The 21,477-nt window shown below is 36.8% G+C and overlaps 1 protein-coding gene across 9 annotated transcripts in view; it reads right to left on the bottom strand.

The window, feature by feature from the left end:
* The window catches only part of LOC101082513 (ubiquitin-conjugating enzyme E2 E2), a 371,654-nt gene that overhangs the window by 290,167 nt on the left and 60,010 nt on the right, over positions 1-21,477 (bottom strand). For 2 of the 9 annotated variants that reach the window (XR_006585548.1, XR_006585547.1), the window contains exon 4: positions 14,003-14,082. The exons of the other annotated variants lie outside the window; for them this stretch is intronic. The gene's annotated coding sequence lies outside the window, so the exon portion shown is untranslated. The remainder of the gene's footprint in view (positions 1-14,002; positions 14,083-21,477) is intronic. 9 annotated transcript variants of the gene reach the window in all.

Genomic DNA, 21,477 nt, shown 5'->3' with positions numbered 1-21,477 from the left:
CCCAACACCATTTATTGACAAGACTTTCTTTTCCCATTGTCTATTCTTGCCTCCTTTTTGGAGACTGACGATATAAAGATGGCTTTATTTCTGGCCCTCTACCCTCTTTCATTGATCTGTGTGTCTATTTTTATCTAAGTACCATACTGTTTTGATTACTATAGCTTTGTAGTATATATGTCTTGACATCTGGGATTGTGATACTTCCAGCTTCTTTCTTAAGATTGTTTTGGGTATTCAAGGTCTTCTGTGATTCCATACAAATTTTAGGACTATTTGTTTTAGTTCTGTGAAATGCTATTGGCATTTTGATAGAGACTGTTGAATCTGTAGATCCCTTTTGGTAGTATGGACATTTTGTATTAATTCTTCCAATCCATAAACATGGTCTACCTTCCCATTCGTCTGTGTCATCTTCAATTTCTTTCACCAACGTCTTGTTTTCAGAATATAGGTCTTTCACCGCCTTGGATGAATTTATTCCTAGGTATTTTAATCTTTTCAGTGCAACTGTAAATGGGACTCTTTTCTTAATTTCTCCTTCTGCTATTTCATTATTAGTGTATAGAAATGCAAATGATTTCTATGTATGTAAAAGCTTGGTTTGTAAGCATAATTCATTCTGGAAACATGCTTGTAACCCAAAGCACTCGTATATAACAAAACAAATTTCAACCACCACTGGCTCAGCTGTGATCTTGTGACATTTGGTGTCACATACTACTTATACTGTAAGACATGACTCATTTATCAATTTATTAGAAATGTGTGCTCGTCTTGCAGAACACTCAAAGAACAAGTTACTGTTTTTTACTGTATTAATTTTGTATACTGCAACTTTGCTGAACTTATCAGTTCTGACAGTTTCTTGATGGAGTCTTTAGGATATTCTATATATGTACAGTATCATGTCATCTGCAAAGAGTGACAGTTTTACTTCTTCCTCACCAATCTAGATGCCTTTTATGTCTTAATTCTTCTAATCCATGAGCATGGTATATCTTTCCATTTGTGTCACCTTCAACTTCTTTTATCAATGTCTCATAGTTTCCAGAGTAAAGGTCTTTCACCTCCGTGATTAAGTTTATTCCTAGGTACTTCATTCTTTTTGGTGCAATTTTTTAATTGAAGTATAGTTGACACACATTACATAGTTTCGGGTGTGTTAACACAGTGATTCAACAAGTCTATACGTTATGCTATGTTCACAAGAATAGCTACCATCAGTCACCATACAACACTATTATACCATTGACTATATTTCCTAAGCTGTACCTTTTATGCCCATGACTTAGTCATTAAATGGAAGCCTTTATCTCCCACTCTCCTTCACCCGTTTTGCCCATTCTCCTACCCTTTCCCCTCTGGCAACCATCAGATTGGTCTCTGTATTTATGGGTCTATTTCCGCTTTTTATTTATTCATTTGTTTTGTTCAATGGAATTGTTTTCTTCATTTTTCTTTCTGCTACTTCATTATCAGTGCATAGAAATGTGACAAATTTTTATATATGAATTTTGTATCCATAGTATGGTATTTTAAAGTGACATTTTTCATAGTTTTTCTTCCTGATTTGCTTTTGTTATTTCTTAATTATACAACTGGAAATTTGTATCTACCAATGGGAGTGTATCAAACGGCTTTTTGCTCAGGGAAGTTTTCTTTTGACACTATAAGGTATGTGTGCCAGGAATGTTAGCCAAAGAACCAAGCCTTCCTTGTGTGAGGAAGGTGCTGAGTTAACATCATTGTTAGTTTTTCTTCTTTCCAACTTTACACTTTAAAATATTAACAAGCAGAGGCACCTGGGTGGCACAGGCAGTTAAGCATCTGACTTAAGGTCAGGTCATGATCTCACAGTTCGTGGGTTCAAGCCCCACACTGGGCTCTGTGCTGACAGCTCAGAGCCTGGCGCCTGCTTCAGATTCTGTGTCTCCCTCTTTCTCTGCCCCTTGCCTACTCATTCTCCCTCTCTCTCAAAAATAAGTAAACATTAAGAAATTTAGGGGAAAAAAACATTACAAGCATGCTTTTAGAGAAAAAAAGATATCCTTATATACTCCTTATCTTGGTCTTCAGGCTGCTACAAATACCACAAACTGGATAGTTTATTAACAACAGAAATTTAACTTTCACAGTTCTGGAGACCAAGAAGTTCAAGATGTAGGCACCAGGATGGTGGTGTTCTGGTCAATGCTCTCTTCCTAGGTCATTACTAGAACCTCACAGAGCCGCCATGGTGTTCTCCCCAGGTGGAAGGGGTTAGGAAGATCTGTGAGGTCTCTTTTATAAAAGTATTAATCCCATTCATGAGGGCTCCATCCTCATTACCTAAGTACCTCCTAAAAGCCTTATCGCCTAATACCTTATATCAGGCATTAGGATTTCAACACATAAATGGGGAGGGTAAAGAAACAAACATTCAGACCCATGATTGACCATGTTACCCTTCTACCCCCATGTATTAACTCTCATTATCCCCATTCCAATTATTTTAGGGCAAATATGAGATACATACTGAAATATTTACAGATGAAATTATGTATCTTCAAAAGACAAATAGTCCCCTATTAAACATACCCAAAGTATCATCCACTCTCTTACACATACACAAATGACTAATAATCTCTTAATACAATCAAATATCCAGTCAGTACAGAGATTCTTTACTGAAGTGCTGGGAGAGAATGAAATTACTTTATACTATTTTAGCAAAATTTCTTGATTAAACTATCCAAAATTTTATAAGCACAAATAAGGCCAATAACAGATTAGTTACATCGTTAAAGTTACATACAGTTCATTAAAATTAGTTACTTCTCTTTTATTAAAAAAAATGGTCTCTTTCTTTGAATAATATAAATTTTATGTAGTTCTTACCCAAATTCTAACTCCCTGAACATACTTAATTAAGTCTAGAGTAGAAACATTAAGGCTGATAGCTATTTTAGCTTATTTTCTGAGTAGGCTCCACACCCAATATGGGGCTTGAATTCATGATCCCAAGATCAAGAGTCAAGTGAGTGGTCTACTGGCTGAGCCAGACAGGCACCCCGATGGCTATTTTTTTTTTTAAATAGGTAAATCAGATAGATCAAATTTGACCACATGTATTGTTTGGATTGTTTTTAAAAATTTTTTCCTACATGGGACTGAAAAGGAGGAAACTGTTGTTAATTCAGGTTGTACCTGAATTACAATCAACTAGTCACAAAATGAGTTTATCCCTAACACCACTCTAAGTAGGAAAAGCCCTACATTATACAGAACCCTTCTTATCTGTGTTAAGGTTCCAAACTGCAAAGATCCTAAGGCAATGATTCTCAAACTCAGCTTGCATGAGAATTACCAGGAGGGCCTGTTAAAAGACTGCTGACTCCACTTCCAAAGTTTCTGTTTTAGTTACATTTGTAACAAGTTACCAAGTGACAATGCTGCTGGTCTGGAGACCACACTTTGACACTCACAGACCTAAATTTTTGAAAGCCTGCAAATTTGCACGATTTGGCATATGCTTTTAATCCTCACATAACAGGAAAGAACATGGGTTTTGGAATAAGATGGAGGTGGATTCGAGTCTCAGCTCTTCCCCCTTCCTAGTTACAAATTTTGGGAGTAAGTGACCATTTTCAAAGCCTGAGTTTCCTAAGTTCCAATTTTTCTAGTAAGAAAAAAACTTTTTATTGGTTGCCCTAGGGGTAATTTGGAACATCACCTATCTATCTGCACTGAGGGGTGAGTGTCGAAGGGTGACATTTATTAACTTCTCTTTGCATAACAGTTTTGACGAGAAAAATCAGCCTGTCCTAGCTGTCCCAAAAAGTATGAAGCTATCTCTGGACTCCCTTGGCTTCTAATATTCAATCTGATGAAACATGAACTTTAGCCCTCTCCAAGTTCTGCCTTTTCTGATATACTTATATCACTATTTTACAGCTCCTCCACATTCTTACTTATCTTGGCCTGAATCTTTTCTCTACAAATTAACCTAGCCCATTACCAAGTTAATTCACTGCTGCAATTTTTTTATCATGGTTCCTACAAATGATAATGTAATATGTGTTTAGTATAATAAGTTGAACCCAGTTAATTTCACATTCCTTACTTGTGAAAGTATACTGACTGTACTTTTTAACTTCACTTTAAATCAATTTTGTTCACATATAAAGATATAATTTTTATCCTGAAAAAAGATAAAACTCTAGATTTCACACCGTAGAATACTAGTCTTGGGTTAATCAAATACAGTGTTACTGTCGAACATTCAAAGCGAATTTTATTTACAATTTAGATAAAGTGAACCCAAATTGCTAGAGTATTATCTCCCAAAAGAGCCTATAAATTTATCAGCTATCAACATGAAATTTATTTATTTATTTATTTATTTATTTATTTATTTATTTATTTATATTTTAGAGAGGGGAGAAGAGACAGAGAGAGACAGAGAGGGAGGGAGGAAGGCAGAGGGAGAGAGAATGAATCTTGAGCAGTCTCCATGCGTGCAGCCTGATGCAGTGGTCAATCTCACAACTCTTGAGATCATGACCTGAGCCCAAATCAAGAATCAGATGCTCAACCAACTGAGCCACCCAAGGGCCTCCAACATGAGAATTATATTTATATGTGTTTGCTTTGTTTATATTAAATATATGGTAGGAGTCAAAGAAAATTGCTCACAACAGTACAGAAGCTGATACGTAATAACATTAGAAGGTAAGCCTGTGTCATTGGCATTAGACTAAAGGTTTTACATACTTATTAATTCATTACATTGAACATTCATCTTCTAACATCTACACACGGATGACAGAAGGGCCTAGACGAAAGCTCACAAAATGCAATGTAATAAAAAAATTTCTCAGAAGGACCAAAAATGATACTATTTTTTTTTTCATTCACTGCAATGTAGTCATTTATATAGGACAACAGAAATTAAATACAGCTTAAGGGAAAGGGCTGAGCTTTGGAATAAGATGGAGACGGGTTCAAGCCTCAGCTCTTCTTCCTTGCCAGTCATACAACTTGGAGAACAAGTGGCCAAATCCCGAACCTGAGATTCATTTGCAAAATGTAAATAATTCCCCCAATCTTGTGAATCATCTGGAGAATGAATTAAAATTACATCCAAAGTTATCCGTGGTACAAAGAAATTACTCAGTAAATAGCAGCTAATATTTACTTCATGAAAAAACAATGAAGCTACTTTTGAAAATTTGGCCTATATTTCTTCAATAAAAATAATTCAAACTATCTGTACTTCAAAGATTTCTAAGGCATTTAGCAGATACCTAATGTTACCCCTAATGGAATTTTCAGAAACAGAGTTTTCTATTCACAAGATTTTCTGGTTATTCTTATCATTAAAAATATAGAAAATTTAAGAAAATAGATGTTATTTCCTTATACATGTTTATTTTTATCAATGTTAGATCACAGTTGTAATAACTGTAAAGACAAGATGGACACAGGAAGATATAGTTATTAGTATATCAAGAAAAAATATTCCTATAAGTAGATGTACCTAAATATGGATATATAGGTATACTTAAACATAAGTAGATATAAGTAACTATGAAAACTTAAAAATCATTCTTCTAAACACAAATATAAACTTTTCATTAAAGTTTTAATTTTAACTTTCACAATACAAATATATATACTTTCTGCATTTTATATATACCCCCCCCCCCCATAAAAACTGTTTCTGAGTTAATGTATAAATAGCACGTGTAGAAGATAAAATATATTTCTCCATTTAGGCTCTACCAACAGCTCTACCAACAGTCATCATTATAATCTCTGCCTACCCATGAGTGACTGATTCCTCAAGCTCTGGGTCTGGCAAGCCATTTACTGAAGCCACAGCCAATTAGAATAGAACTCCACACCCCAAGGAAAGGCAACCCTCTAAAGGTTGAAGGGAAGAGAAACTGGGGGTCTCAGGGATAACTGGTGTAAGAACTCTGCTTTCTGGTCACCCCAGACTGAATGGTCACTGACCAACTTGACCCACTATGGGAATTCTGAATGTGAACTAAGAGAGAAGGTAACATGAATAAAAAAAAAAAGCAGATTCAGTAAACACAGAAAAGGACAGTAGGAAGCAAACATAGAAAAATGGAGTCTCCAATATTCCCTACTGTATTCAACAAATATTCACTGAGCCCAAGCAGTGGGTTACATGTCAAACATGTGTTAGGACAATTATGGCAAGTGCCACTAAAAGAAGGCACCATTTCTGAGTGAATAAGACAAATGGGTAACCAGGGCTGCTCTTAGGTCTATAAGAGGCTTTCTAAGTAAACAACCTGAACACTTTCAACTTCCAAATACAGAAAGGGAAAAAAAAGTTCAAAATGTGAATTAAGATCAAAGAGGGGCACACATGGGTAGCTCAGTTGGTTAAGCATCCAACTTCAGCTCAGGTCATGATCTCTTGGTTCGTGGATTTGAGCCCTGTGTTGGGCTCTGTGCTGACAGCTCAGGGCCTGGAGCCTGCTTCAGATTCTGTGTCTCCCTCTCTCTCTGCCCCTCCCCAGCTCACACTTTCTCTCACAAACAAACATTTAGAAAAAAAAAATTTTTTTAAGGATCAAAGAGATTGCACGTTCATGCCTAGTCCCGTTCAAAATCCCTCAAAACTTCCCACTTAAAACTGAGACCAATGTGATTCTGACCCATATCAGGTCTTCACTGTTAGGGTAAGGGGGGGCTATGGTATATGTACAACATTTATACTTCTCAAAAAATATTAGCACTATCAAAAATCTCCCCATAACAAAATACCTTCAGGGTGCAATTCTGAATACCAGAAAGAGCTGCAAATGACAGGGGTAATCAAAACACATCCCACAACTGTTAAGGGACTTAAACACGGGGACTGCATTGGCAAAATTTTAAAATAGGTTATGACAGGTTATTTATCTTTGGTACCCATAGCCCACCTTTGCTACAAGCTCCATCCTATCCCACTGTGTTCTCTTCTCTATCAAAGCCTCCTAAGAAAAGAGATTGGTATCAGTGATTTGAACCCTAATGTGGCAATAAGTCAAACATGTATCTTTCCCACACTTATTTGCATTTATGGCCTTCTAATAGGTGAGTGAAAGGCACTGCTGACTATAACTGATTTTAAGCATCAGTGAATGAGTGTTAACAGAGGTATCCAAGAGAGAAGGGTAAGTGTTTCCTTAAATTACCCCTCAACTACTGAACGGAATCTGTCACTTTATTACCTGAAAATTAAAGACAGTATAATTTTTTTAAATGATAAGTCATTTTAAAACCATGTTTATAACAGAAAACAAGTTAAACAGTGTGCTCCTACCCTTTAAAAACTTACACAATGACTCAAAGTATATGTAAAGTCCAATAATACTAAAAATTGACAATTTAGTATAGTGAATGATTTATGATCCAAAAAAAACCACAAAATGAGTATATGAATAGGTTTTTAAATAAACTATCAGCAAGTCGTAGATCATATCTAATACTGCTGTGCTTGGTTCTATACAGCCAGAGTCTTGGCAATTTAGGTTTTAAGAGTACATTTAAACAAAATTCACTGCTGAATTCTGCCACAAATCAATTCTTTTTATTCTAAATTAGCTTCCAATTTCATAAATTAATACTGATCATGTGATTACTATTTACTATTTATTGTAGTTCAACAACTGCTCAATATCTTTTGGAAGCTACATCTAGGAAACATACATTTAATTCAATTCAACAAATGTTTCTGTGTACTTACAACATGTCTTAGACATATTTTACATTAAAATAAAGCTACAATGACAGCTAAATAGCCATGTTTATTATAAGCTTCCATTTACTTGCACTTAAAACTCCTCAAAATAACTTCTCTTTGATCTGGAATATTTTTACTCTCATTCTCATCCATAAGATTACAGTTAAGGTTGAGTAAGTTCTCTAGTATCACATATTCAGGGACTTACCAAATGTTTAAAAGTTGTATGATCTTACAATAAGGACCTGGTAGGGGCCACTGTACCTTAAAAATGAAAGAAATTGCTTTTTTCCCTAAACTAAAAATACATTTAATTTTGGTGGTTCAAACTAGTCATGACTCTGTACTAATTAAGTTTCTAATTGCTTAGAAATCTTAAGCAACATGAGAAACTGAATACATATTATTTCTCATACATGTATATAAATGATTATGTGTTAACATACAAGGCATCTAAGTACACTTTAATGCATGTTTTTTTTTTTTGGAAAACTGCTCTCTGAAATACAGTTAGTCTTTCCCAGGAGAAACTGTTCCATACAATTTGCAAACTTTTCCACTCAGTTATTTTGTTACTTTAATTCTGATTAACATCTGACTAAAATTTGAATATTCACTGCAAGTTTTATTAGCTCAACAGCTTTAGAAAACATACTAAAAAGCTGGGTGTCACACCACGTGAAGCAGAAAATTTGGTGCAAATACTTTATGCAACAAAATTTAGAAATGGACTGTTTTTGTTATGCCCACTTCTCATAATATTTTGAAAATCAGTCCTCAATGTATAATTAATGGCTGTTATCCTTAATAGAGAATCTCCAGCACATCAAAATAGCACTTTGAATGAGGTCAAAATCTTTGCTGTTTTGGTCCTAACCACAGAGCCCTGAGTGACCCACACATGGTAGGCATTCACTTAACATTTGGTGAATGTATCTAATTAAACTCTATGGCCCTGGTTAAAGTTAATAGCAGAATCAGAATCACAACTCCTTACTTTAGGACTCTTTCTTATGTATCATTTATTAACTTTTCATGATTATATTTTTAAAAAGCAATGAGGAAAAGGATTACTTCTGCATTTTTTTTAAATGTTTATTTATTTTAGAGAGACAGAGTGCAAGCAAGGGAGGGGCAGAGAGAGAGGTAGACACAGAATCTGAAGTAGGCTCCAAGCTCCGAGCTGTCAGCACAGAGCCCAATGCGAGTTCAAACTCACAAACGATGAGATCATGACCTGAGCCAAAGATGGATGCTCAACCGACCGAACTACCCAGGCACCAGCAAAGACTAAGTTTTTAAAGAAATATCTTGATTCTAGGAAAAGTAAGCAGAGGTTTTGGTTCTAGTTCTTAGATGGGTTGGATAATCTATGACGTTTACACAATGAACACACTACATAGATAAAAATGTTGACCTCTGAAGCCTGCAGGAAATCATAACTCCCTGAAACCTACACCATCAATTATCAAATGCAAATCTTATTATCAGCATGTGTATATTCTGGCAGTAGCCAATCTTTGACAATATACGTCAGCATGGATTTGAGAAGGATACTGTGTGAACACAACAGTTTTACATGTCAATGGGAAATAATGAACACTCCCGATACTTTTTTTAGTTTTTTATTTAACGCAGCTTATTAAAAAACTAATTTTATTCCTCCTCTGTATTAACTATTCTTCTAGTGTACAGCTGCCAACCGCAGTTAAATCTGATTAGGCCCCATGCTGAGTTAATCAATCTGATAATGTCAGACATTATTAAGAAAGCATACATGATATGGTCACAACGTCTACTATCAAAAGCATGTAGACCAAAGCCTTTGTTTTCCCAGAAACTGCCTGCTTAAATTAGCTCAGTTTTATTTTGTTTTGTTTTAAAGAATAAAAGGAAAAAAAAAATTTTATCTCTTCCTAAGGCAGGTACAGAAGATTATTGTTAAAATATTAATACTATGATGAACTACTTCTTTCACTTTTATAAATCTTCTTCACGTTAATGAAATAATCCCAAAATCACATACATGATTAGAAATAAAAACAAACGGGCACCTGGATGGCTCAGTCAGTTAAGTGGCCAACTCTTGATTTTGGCTCAGGTCATGATCTCACAGTTCGTGGGATCAAGCTCCACATTGGTACTGACAGGGCAGAGCCTTATTGGGATTCTCTCTCTCCTCTTTCTCTGCCCCTCCTCCCTTCAAAATAAATAAACGTTAAAAAAAAAAAAAGAAAGAAAACCAAAGTATAAATACCTACAATGTAAAATCACATCCCAAAACAGTATCTTGAGGGAACTTTTCTATTTCACTTTAGTTTATACTGATTAAAAACCTCAAAACACAACCCACTCTACTTGTAATTTTTAGAGCTTTGCTGCACTCAAGCTTACTTCTGAGTAATCGAAGTAAAAAGCAGCATGATCATTTGAACACATAAGTCTGTGTCATGATTCCACTACAAGACAAGATTCACACAATACATTTTAGAATACAGAAAGCATTACAAAATATATTAATATTTTTACAAACTTTCCATCTTCTTTTCCCTTCTGAGATCATGAAAAGATTCAAAGAGGGTAAACGGAAAGGAGTTCTATGGTAAGGGCTATTAACCTTTCCTTAGTTTATATATTAAAATTTTTCAGTTAAAAATTTTTAACTTGATCAAAAGCAGGAAAATTTTTTTTAAAAGCTCTGTTTCTTGAAACTAAAATTTAAGAGGAAAAATTAGAACAAATAGAAGTGTACCTTTTATGGAACTACAATTGTAAGAAATGGGTTGTAATTTACTGTCTAAATCTTAGGAGAAAAAATAGGAGGTTGGTAACTTACTGGAAGAGCTGTCTAGAGAAGGTAAGTGAAACCATAAGAGGCTCTCTAACAACCAACCTATGCACATGCCAGACAGCCGTCTTAGTTTCACTGGCATCACGAGGCAGATAAAAAGAGACAGAAATCATACAATAAAATAAAAATAACCTTATATCTACGTTTCTCCCCCATATCGTGTCTTGTCAATCTACAGAGTCCTCAGAATCTTTTAGTAAGACCCTTAAATGACATCCTTTCTGATGTGATCATTGAACACCAGATGGGATGGCGGCAAGCATCATGACAGAAAGCAGCTCCCCAAATTCAGACTGTTCACAAATCAGAACTGCTGGGCAACATATTCTTCTCAAATACAAACTTAGTCTTCTGGACACCGTGACGGAAGAGATCGAGAGTTTCTTCTAAACCCTGAATCATCCCTTCCTTCTCCCCCAAGCCACAGCTCCAACCCCTGCATCAACCCCCATGATTACAGATTTAAGTTGGCTTCTTTTTAAGAAATGTAAGCACCTCTACCTATCAAACTGACATTAAAAGGGCTGATGAAAATTATAGAGCAAATAGAAAACTGTATACCTTACAAACCCATTGTCCATATGGCAGCCAAAGTGTTCTTTTTAAAAAGTAAATCCACTAGGGCCTCTACCTGGAATACTTCAAACGTTTCCCAATATTTTGAGGACAGAGTACAGAATCCTTAATATGACCAAAAAAGACCCTGTGTGATCTAGCCCCAGTCTCACCCTGAGCTATTCTAGACACCTCATAGTTCCAGTCACATTTCATCTAATTGCAGTTCCTTGAACATGCCCCCATTTTACCACCTCAAGGCCTTCACACATGCTGCCTCCTCAACCTAAAATACTTCCTTCCCCCATATGTCCTACTCAACTTAGGCTGCAAAGGTGTTTTTTCAATGATAATTGTTTTCTTGTCACACACCGCGCCCCATACCCTGTGTGATACACTTTCAAAGTAGCCTAAATTCCTCTTTCAGTCTTTCTCACAATTACAAATAAACTGAGAATAGTCGCTGTCCTTTTCCTTTAGAATGTGGGCATCAACAATGGTTGCTTTGTTCATTCCTATAGTCCCCTTGCCTATCACAGTGCTTTGCACATAGTAGGTACTCAGCTGTTTCCTGAAGGGTGATATTAGCACCTCCCTCACAAGGTTATTTTGAGGATTGAATGAAAAAATCCATATAAAGCCCAGGTTCTACCTAGCACTCAATACAAGTTAGCTGTTATTATTAATATTTTATATAAGAGTGTATAAATAAAAGCAATTAGGCAATATTTATTAAACCTATTCAAAACTAGACACTGACACAGCTCCACTCCATTTATTTATTAACTGCACAACATTTACTGTAAAAAAAAAGTGAGAGAGAGCTATGTAGAAAACTTATAAACAAGAATATTCACTGCATCATTAAACAGTAAACAATTTTAGTGATAAAGGATAAATGATGGGACACATAAGTAAAGGAATATGTGGACAGTAAAAATCATTTTATGAATCTAGGAATTTTTTCAACGATATGAGTTTTTATAACTTAAAAGGCTATCACAAAATACTAATATTTTTGCATTCACAGACCGTCATTTGTTTTGAACACAATCCAGAAAGATCAGAAATCAGCACTACATACAGGGAGAGATAATAAAGCAGCATGGCAGTTCATTGCTACTGTACTTTTTAAAAAAAATTTAACTCAACAGTCCTGTACTACATTTGACATCCCTTCTTTTACCAACAGCACTTTTTTTCCATTGCACCAAAGGGTTTCTGCACAAGAGTGATTCAATCACTGAGAAGAGTCAAGTTTGTTAACACCTGAATAGTTTTTTAATAACATACACTAGGTCAACTTCAAATGAAAATAATCCTGGAAAGTGGGAGAGTAATTTCTAGTTCAACAATTTTAGAAGTTCAGGGCCTATTTCATGATGCTTTAAAATGATTATACTGCTGTTTATACTATAAACTTCTTGTAGAAGTATAAACTGTCTACGACAGTTAATTTTGTGTGCCAGCTTGACTAGGCTGGGGGTGGGTGTTAACTGACATTTGGTCAAACAGTATTCTGGGTGTGTCTCAGGGTGTTTTTGAAATTAACATTTGCATCAAAGGCTGAGTAAGGCACACTGCCCTCCCTAATGTGGATGGCCCTCAACCAATCAGTTCAAGGTCTGACTAGAACAAGAAGTCTAACCTTCCCTGAAATAAGAGGGAAGCCCTCCAGTCTGACTGCTTGAGCCAGGACATCCATCTTTTCCTGCCAACTTTGAGTTCCAGTCAACTCAAACTGAAAACATCAGCTCTTCTTGAGTCTTAAGCTTGCGAGCTTTTGGACTGAATCATATGCCATCAGCACTCACAATTCTTAGGCCTCTGGACTCTGACTGGAACTACACCATCAGTTCTCCTAGATCTCCAGCTTGTGCAGTGCACATCTTAGGACTTCCTTATAATAAATCTCTTTCTCTCTATATACATCCTGTTGGCTCTGCTTCTCTGGGGAACCCTAACAGACCATCCCATATGCCCATTTCAAAACTCTCCTCCCTCACACACACCCCTCAAGAATCTTTTGAAGATCCATCAGAATACAAGTTCCAGAAACTCCATGTTTCTATTCATTATTGTTACTATCTCCACTTCTGCATGTCTACTACACAGTAAGCATAACGAACAGAGGAATGAATAAAATGAATCTGTTCCCTCCAAATTGCTCACAGGTTACACAAGATGCAAGTAGATACAATTAGTGACAGCCTCTTTACAAATTGGGTATAAATTCAGTTGTCAGGATGATCTCAAAAATGTTAGACTATTACCATTCTTAATGCAGGATTTGTGATTAAAAACCAAATCTGCTTGAGAAAAACGATTGTATACCTACGAGAAACTATTAAATGCGTTCCTGAAACTCTTATTAAGTATTATAACTAGTAACAAGTATCCACAAAAATGACCTTTCTGACAGAGCTAGAAAAATCAGAAGCCAGTAATGATGGGTTCACTCAAACCATTTCTTCCTTATTTCTTTTCCCAAGACATAGAGAGAGAAAGCTCAAAAGACAAAAATACAAGGGTTGACCCTTGTATCAGGACCTAATCTATCTATATGTACTCCACAGTTCCTGAAGACCAGCTTACCTAATCACACAAAATCTTGTCCAGGAGGAAAACAGAAGCAACCCCTGCAGAGAAGCGGGCTAAGCCCCTAGAGTGTTTGCAAACCAGACTGAGTGGTTCCCATGACTCCCACGCCCTGGTTTCAGGCTCATCCCATAGGTGCAGAGTAACACAAGCCCATGGGGCTCTTGTTGAAAGGAGTGCTGAGAGAGCAAGAGACAAGTTCTGCCAAGTACTTGTTCAGGCACATGGCCTGAACCCAAAGGCAATCTTACCATGGTAGACTGATGGGCCATCAGCAGAAGAAGATTCCTGACCCTCACACCGTGGATGACTTGGTGGTAGGGGGAGCCCACTAGACACAAGAAACAAAATTGTCCATTGAAGGAAAAGTGGCAAAAAGGAAAGGAATCTTGACCACAAAAGAGTTAACAGCCTCAAAAGTAGGGGCCTTTCTAGCCCACGGCTGCTGGCATAGTAGCCAGACAGTAAATCCATTAGCCACTCAGAGCCTGCACTTGGACAAGGCATTTCTGGAGTCCCAGGTCAAACAGAGGAGCTCCAAACCAAGACTTTCAAGAAATCCCTAGTTTCTGGTGTTACTGTGGCTCCTATTTCTTGATTTTGGGCTGTGAGGGCCGGGAAAACATGTTGATTACTTACAAATAGAATGAAACAATTTCTCCCCTTTTCTACCAGGTCTTTACCACATTAAGTAAGTGGCAGAGCATTTTCCTTCCTCTATGATTTTTCTCTACTACTTTCATTGCCATGGGCTTTCTGCTCTCTGCCCACAAAGAGCTCCAGCACCTTGCACAAACTATTCAGTTGTTGCTGCTCCTGGTGCATTATCAACTAAAAGCTGTTCTTTGATGCCCAGAGTAGATGACATTTTCTTAACCAGCCCTTTACATGATAGAAAAGCATTTTCCTTTTTCTCCTCTTCCCTTCACTCAGCCCTGAAATCCACTCCCCTTGGATGCTGAGAACTGATCTGGTCAGGCTGTGTGCCTTTCCAGCCAGTAAATACAGTTCAGTCACTGAGTGTCCTCTACTTTTCTTTATTTCAATGTGTCTCCAACAACAAACACAGTCCCTAAGGCCTTTAGTCTTTAGCTTTGAACTCCACATGCCAACTCTAAATGGGCTTCAAATATCTGCCTACAACAAACTTCCTATATGAGAGGTGCAAATCCAGCTTCCTTACTACCCAGTTCCCTGTTGCTTCCACCACACGTATTCCTGGGTAAGCAAGCTCCTGAGGCAGAAGGAGTCACTAGGTACAAAAGCAAAATCATACACCGGAAGAAATGTCAAAATGAATTACATTTTTATTTTTGCTGGGATTCTTGGCTTCTCTGTCACTGTCTAGTTTAACCCATCTTCCACCCCCACTTCCCCTTATTTACAGCTCCCAAGACAGCTCTCATTTTCAGGGTTTAGCAGAGAACTGCTGCTGGTCTCAGTCACCTCTTCAGTTGGGTCATGCACTCTTGATTCATATTCTGATTTCATCCACCTTTTCTAGACTAAACCCCATTATCCCCATGTCTATACTTCTCTGAATGACTTGGGGAAGGTAGCGAGTAGGTACTCTATTTTTCAGTAGAGCTGATTTATTTGCCACGCTCAATGGTCTGAATTCCATCCCTTCCAGGCCCAAACATGTGTACCTTGCAACATCAATCATCACTGTTTTTTATCTTAAATATTTCCCTCTAAATTGGTTCCTTGTCCTTAGCCTACAGTCTCAAGTCTCTTTAAGTCCTTCAACAAAACTTCTCCTTCAATGCTGGGGTCCTGAGCTTCAGGTTCTCTCCTTCCCATTACAACATTCAACTACAAGAGAAGTCAACACACAAAGTTGCCACTTCCTCATCTTGTACTCAATCCTGAATCCAAGACAATGGAATTTCTATTCCGCAACACTCAGCACTGACACTGTACTTGCTAAGATACATAAGACCTGTTTCTGAAATTTAATTTTTCAGTCCTCATCTAATCAGGCATCTCTGCTGCATTTCACAGGACTGAAAAATATCTTCTTACTAAAGTTCACCTTCTTGGCTTCTAGAACAGTCCTGTAGCCTGGGATACTCATTCAATTGTGAACTCAATAACATGAATTGTCACTATGTTCTTTGTCTATGCTTCTCAATTTTCAGAACAAAGATGTTAACTCTACTCTGTGTTCATTTGATTTCTGAAGTATATACAAAACTCAGGACTGACTGGCAAACATACAAACCATCGTTCCATCCTTCTCAGTATTCTGGATTTCATACATGGATCATACCAAACCACGCATGCTTGGTCCATACTATCATAGTATCTCACAGAACTCTGACCAAATCATGCTTTGACATTATTGCCTCAAGTTTCATTGTGAGATCAGAAAGAAGCAGTCCTATTGAACCTGTAACCAGATATATTATAAGAAATATTACTGAAGAAATTATTCCCAACATTTTCCAAAGAGACTCTTTTTTGAGGTTCCCACAGAGGGACTCTATTTGAGAATTAAGTCCTAAGAAAAGGATTTTATGTGGTATTCTCACATACCCATTTTGCTCTCTTCCATTTTTTTTTTCCTAGAGTGAATTCAGAGTCAAATTCATGATCCAGTCATAAAAGCCATGGGACCTAAAGACATGAAATTCCACTGTTTTTCTTTTTTCTTCCCAGTTTGGACATTTAATTCTGGTTTGCAATCCCCTCCCCCCCCTCCCATAGAAATTAGGAGCAAAAATTAGATTTCCTAAATCTGCATTCTAGCTTCATCTCTTAGAAGGTTAAATTTTGGCAAGTTACTTAACTCCTCTAAGCATCATTTTCTCAACTGCAAAACACAGATAATACTCACCTCATAGGATTTGTGTAGGAATTAGACAAGATCATATGCCTAGCTCAAAGTAAGCATGCACTTAATAAATGCTTATTAGTAGTAGCAACAGTAGTAGTAGTCACCAAAAATCCTCTGTGAAATGAGATACAGTACAAATAAACTGTTGTCTGGGCAGTCCAATCTAGAATCTTAAAAATGGAAAGGGTGCTTTGGGTGGCTCAGTTGGTTAAGCGTCCACCTTTGGCTCAGGTCATGATCTCGCAGTTTGTGAGATCAAGCCCAGCATTGGGCTCTCTGCTCTTAGCACAGAGCCCACTTTGAATCCTCTTTTTCCCTCTCTCTGCCCCTCCCCTGCTCGCATTCTCCCTCCCTCAAAAATAAATAAAAATTAAAAAAAAATTGTTTAAACAAAACATAGGGAGGCTTAGGGCGATATACCTATTCTAAGGCAGCAATGACCTATGCTACTTCACCAAAATTTTACACTAAATAAAAAAGGGTTAAGAACACTATGACTTTTGTATTTATTTACATAAAATCTTACGCCGAATCCAAGAAATAAACTATCTACGAACCAAGCTCTATAATATTAATATAAAGTCAAATCTTTTAATGTTTCTTTTAAGTCTCTACCAAAATTACTATAAAAATCAAAATGACTGAAATATTCTTTTAATAAAGCAAGTATGGGGCACCTGGGTGGCTGAGTAGGTTAAACATCCAACTTCGGCTAAGGTCATGACCTCACGGTTCATGACTTGGAGCCCTACATCGGCCTACCTGCTGACAGCTCAGAGCGTGGAGCCTGCTTCAGATTCTGTGTCTCCTCTCTCTCTGTCCTCCTCTCTCCCCTGCCCGTACTCTCTCTCTGTCTCTCTCTCTCAAAAATAGACATTAAAAATTTTTAAATAAAAAGAAATTCTGTTCAACAAGTTAATGCAATTAATTACTTAAGAAGTTCAACCCAACCACCCAAAAGATCTGTATGCAAGTGGTTCAACATAGTATCTTTCTATTTGGCTCTCATATATAAATATCAGACTTTAATACCTGACAAAAAGATATAAATAAAAGACAGAAATCCATGGTTGTTTGCTCTCCTAACTCAATTAGATGTCAAAATCCCCCAGCTGTCCCAATGGCTCAAGTAGTTTATTAATTATAGAGTTAACAGACTTCTGTATCCCAATCTCATGTTTTTCCTCAAGTAAGAACATCTCTCCACCTACCTCTCACCTACAAGTTAAAAATGTTCCTTCTCTCAACCTGGACATGACAAGTCTAGGAGGTACATCTCAATTTTGTAACACCAATGTCACACTAGCTTTTCCTCATCAGAAAATTATTTTCCTTTGTATATTTAGAAAGCAAGCTAGCACAATTCCAAAAGAGTTCTATGCTTTCTGAAGCTAATGACTTTGTATACCAAAATTTAAAACTGCAGTAAGATTTAAACATTATGTTATCTTGGTGGTTTGCCTTAACTTCTCCACAGGTAAAAGGCTTTCATAATACCAATGCATTCCAGTCTTGCCTCTGTAACACAGAATATCATACTTTAAAAAGGACTTTCAAACATATTTCTAAGGTTTTAAAGGATTCTACCATACCCTTACATTGCTTACTATAATACCAACTATTCTATTGAATTAAAGGGATTTTTTATATAGAAGATTATCTTCTTACTTTTTAAAAAATGTTTTTATACATAATTGGATTAAAGAACTATCATTTTCACATCCTAAATTTTAAGTTTTCTGATTTATTTTTTTTAAAACTAAAACTATACTGAAATATTCTTGGCACTGAAAATAATTCAGGTACAATTTGGTATAGGCTTATAATTTACAACTGTCTTCCAATTCTAAAAAAAAAAGTACAGAATATTGTAAACATATATAATGAAGAGTGTTTTTATTTTTGTTAATGTTTATTTATTCTGAGAGAGAAAGAGCAAGCATGCACAAGAGCACATGCAAACAGGGGAGGAGAAGAGGGTGAGACAGCGAGAGAACAAGACAGAGCGTCCCAAGCAGGCTCCATATTGTCAGCACAAAGCTTGGCACAGGGCTCAAACTCATGACCTTGAGATCATGACCTGAGCTGAAATCAAGAGTTGGACACTCAACCAACTGAGCCACCCAGATGCCCCATAATGGCATTTTTTAATTGTATAATAGATCTATCATGCTTAACATATGTACAATGACTCCAAAAAAAAAAAAAAAACTAATATATTAGAAATCTCCTTTCTAAGTCAGATGCTTTCAAAGACACATGGATCAGTAATAATAATGTTTAACCTTGCAATGCACATCTAGGACTCCACCGTGACAAGTTAAAAAGGGAAATTTAACACTGAGATACAATTTTAAATGACACAAAAGAATAAAATTTTAATTTTTTGAAAAAGATATTTATTTTTATGCCAGAGTAAATTGTTTTTGATAAAGAAATTAAACAAAATCCTCCTTCACCCTCAGATCCTCTTAGGTTCTGGCTCTCATGTCCTTTTTACAACTTGTTTCTACAAAGAGAAGTCTACACACAGAGTACTTCTGTGAGAAAAGAGAATTCCAGGCAAGCATTACATTTAATGAACTTAAGGTGAATTTTGCAGCCTACTGATCTAATTTCATGTATTTTCTGTCCATAACTCTTGGTAAGGAAAATCAGCGAGTTTCTTTTGTTTCTAAAATGGGAAGTTCTCTAGACCCCTTTCACCTTGAAATATTCCACAGAAATCTTTTATTTAAGGAAACAGAGCAACATAAATCTCTTCAAATACATTAAATCATACAAACAATTTCCACGGGGCAGATATGATGTAAAGTAATTTTTCTACATGTTAACATTTATACATGCAATATAGGCTCTGGTCACTAACTTTAATTCTAAGAAAAACTGTTATATTTGAGTGATTTTTTAAAAAATACTATTTTTTCATAAGAAGAAATAATAAGATGCAACATTTTCAGCAAATATTTAAAGAAAAAAACCTAGTATCTTATAGAACAATGCTCTCAAAAATAATTTAAATATAACTTTATACACACACACACACACACACACACACCCAAGGGTCACCAGGAAGTAGTCAGTGATGTAGGGATGCCCTAGATATGGAGAGGCTGCCTTGTCTATTTTAGGAGAGAGAGGATGGCTCTTCAGCAGGTCTTATGTAGTTACTCAAGATATGTCAGAGATGGGGCTCCTGGCTGGCTCAGTCAGTTAAGCGCTGACTCTTGGTTTAGGCTCAGGTCATGATTACACAATTTGGGGAGTTTGTGCCACGTGTCAGGCTCTGTGCTGGCGGTGCAAAACCTGCTTGGGATTCTCACCTTCCCTCTCTCTGCCCCTCCCCCACTTGCACTGTCTCTCTCTCTCTCAAATAAATAAAATAAAACTTAAAAAAAGAAAAAAGGTATCTCACAGAAGTACTGGTTGGTAAATTCCTGTCCCTGTTCCATACATTTTCCATGACCTAAAGCCACTTTTTGTGACTTCTTTTCCACTGCAATTAAAAAAAAAACAAATTTAGGGGTGCCTGGGTGGCTCAGTCAGTTAAGCATCTGATTTTGGCTCAGACCATGATTTCCCAGTTTGTGAATTTGAGCCCTGTGTCAGGCTCCGTGCTGACAGCTCAGAGCCTGGAGCCCGTTTTGGATTCTGTGTCTCCCTTTCTCTCTGCTCCTCCCCTGCTCACACTCTGTCTTATCTCTCTCTCTGTCAAAAATAAATAAACATTCAAAAAAAATTTTTTAAGCAGATTTAAAAAAAAACAGATCTGAGTATCAAATCATTATGTTGTACATGTAAAACTACTAAAACACTGTATATATCAACTATACCTGCAATAGAACTTAATTTATTCATTTTAAAAAGAGAGGAGAGTTTTAAAGCAAATGAGGGATAAGAGGAGCCTGAGCCCTGCATGGGGGCAGCAGTGACACGGGCAGCCTCAGGTCATCTGGGGAGCCCAAGACACTTTGCAGAGAAGACAGGGGACAGGGGTGACACCCTCACTGGGAAGAGATGACACTGCAGTGATTCATGGAATGTGTGATGAAGGCTTTCCTCCACCTATCCTATGCCGTCCACAAAACAAACAAAACAAACCATTTCAGATGACACGATCATCTTGTGAAAAATCTGAAAGAATCCACAAGAACATTCCTGAAACTAATAAGCAATTACAGCAAGACTGTGTCATACAAGGTTGACACACAAAAGTTAACTGCCTTCCTAGATACTAGTAACAAACAAGTGAAATGTGAAATGAAAAACACAATATCATTTACATTAGGACCTCCCAAAAAAGTTATAAATCTAAAAAAAATATGTACAAGCTCTATATGAAGAAAACAAACAAAAAACTCTGATGAAAGGAATCAAAGAATTTAAGATCTATCCCATAGCCATAGATAGGAACCCTCAATATTGTCAAGATGTCAATTCTTATCTAAAGAGAAGCAAAAAACACTTAAGAGCCAACATGATATTGAAGGATAAGAAAAAAGCTGAAAGACTATCCAACTTCAAGACTTACTATAGACAGTGCCTGGGTGGCTCAGTCAGTTAAGCATCCAACTTCGGCTCACTTCATGATCTCATGGTTCATGAGATTGAGCCCTGTGTTGGGCTCTACACTGAGCATGAAGTGCTTGGCAATCTCTCTCTCTCTCTCCCTCTCTCTCTCTCTCCCTCCCTCCCTCCTGCTGCCCCGCCTGCCCTGCCTCCACATCCACTCTCTCAAAAAAAATAAACTTTAAAAATTAAAAAAAAAGGAAGTAACCAGGATGTCCTTTGGTAGGTGAATGGATAAATAAATTGTGGCATACCCAATGAAATATTACTCAGTGCTAAAGAGAAACAGCAATCAAGCCATGAAAAGACATGGAGGAA

This window comes from Felis catus, chromosome C2 (genome assembly GCF_018350175.1).
Source record: "Felis catus isolate Fca126 chromosome C2, F.catus_Fca126_mat1.0, whole genome shotgun sequence".
Classification (NCBI taxonomy): Eukaryota; Metazoa; Chordata; class Mammalia; order Carnivora; family Felidae; genus Felis; species Felis catus.
The sequence above is the reverse complement of the archived record's forward strand: the minus strand, read 5'-3'. Positions and strand labels throughout refer to the sequence as shown.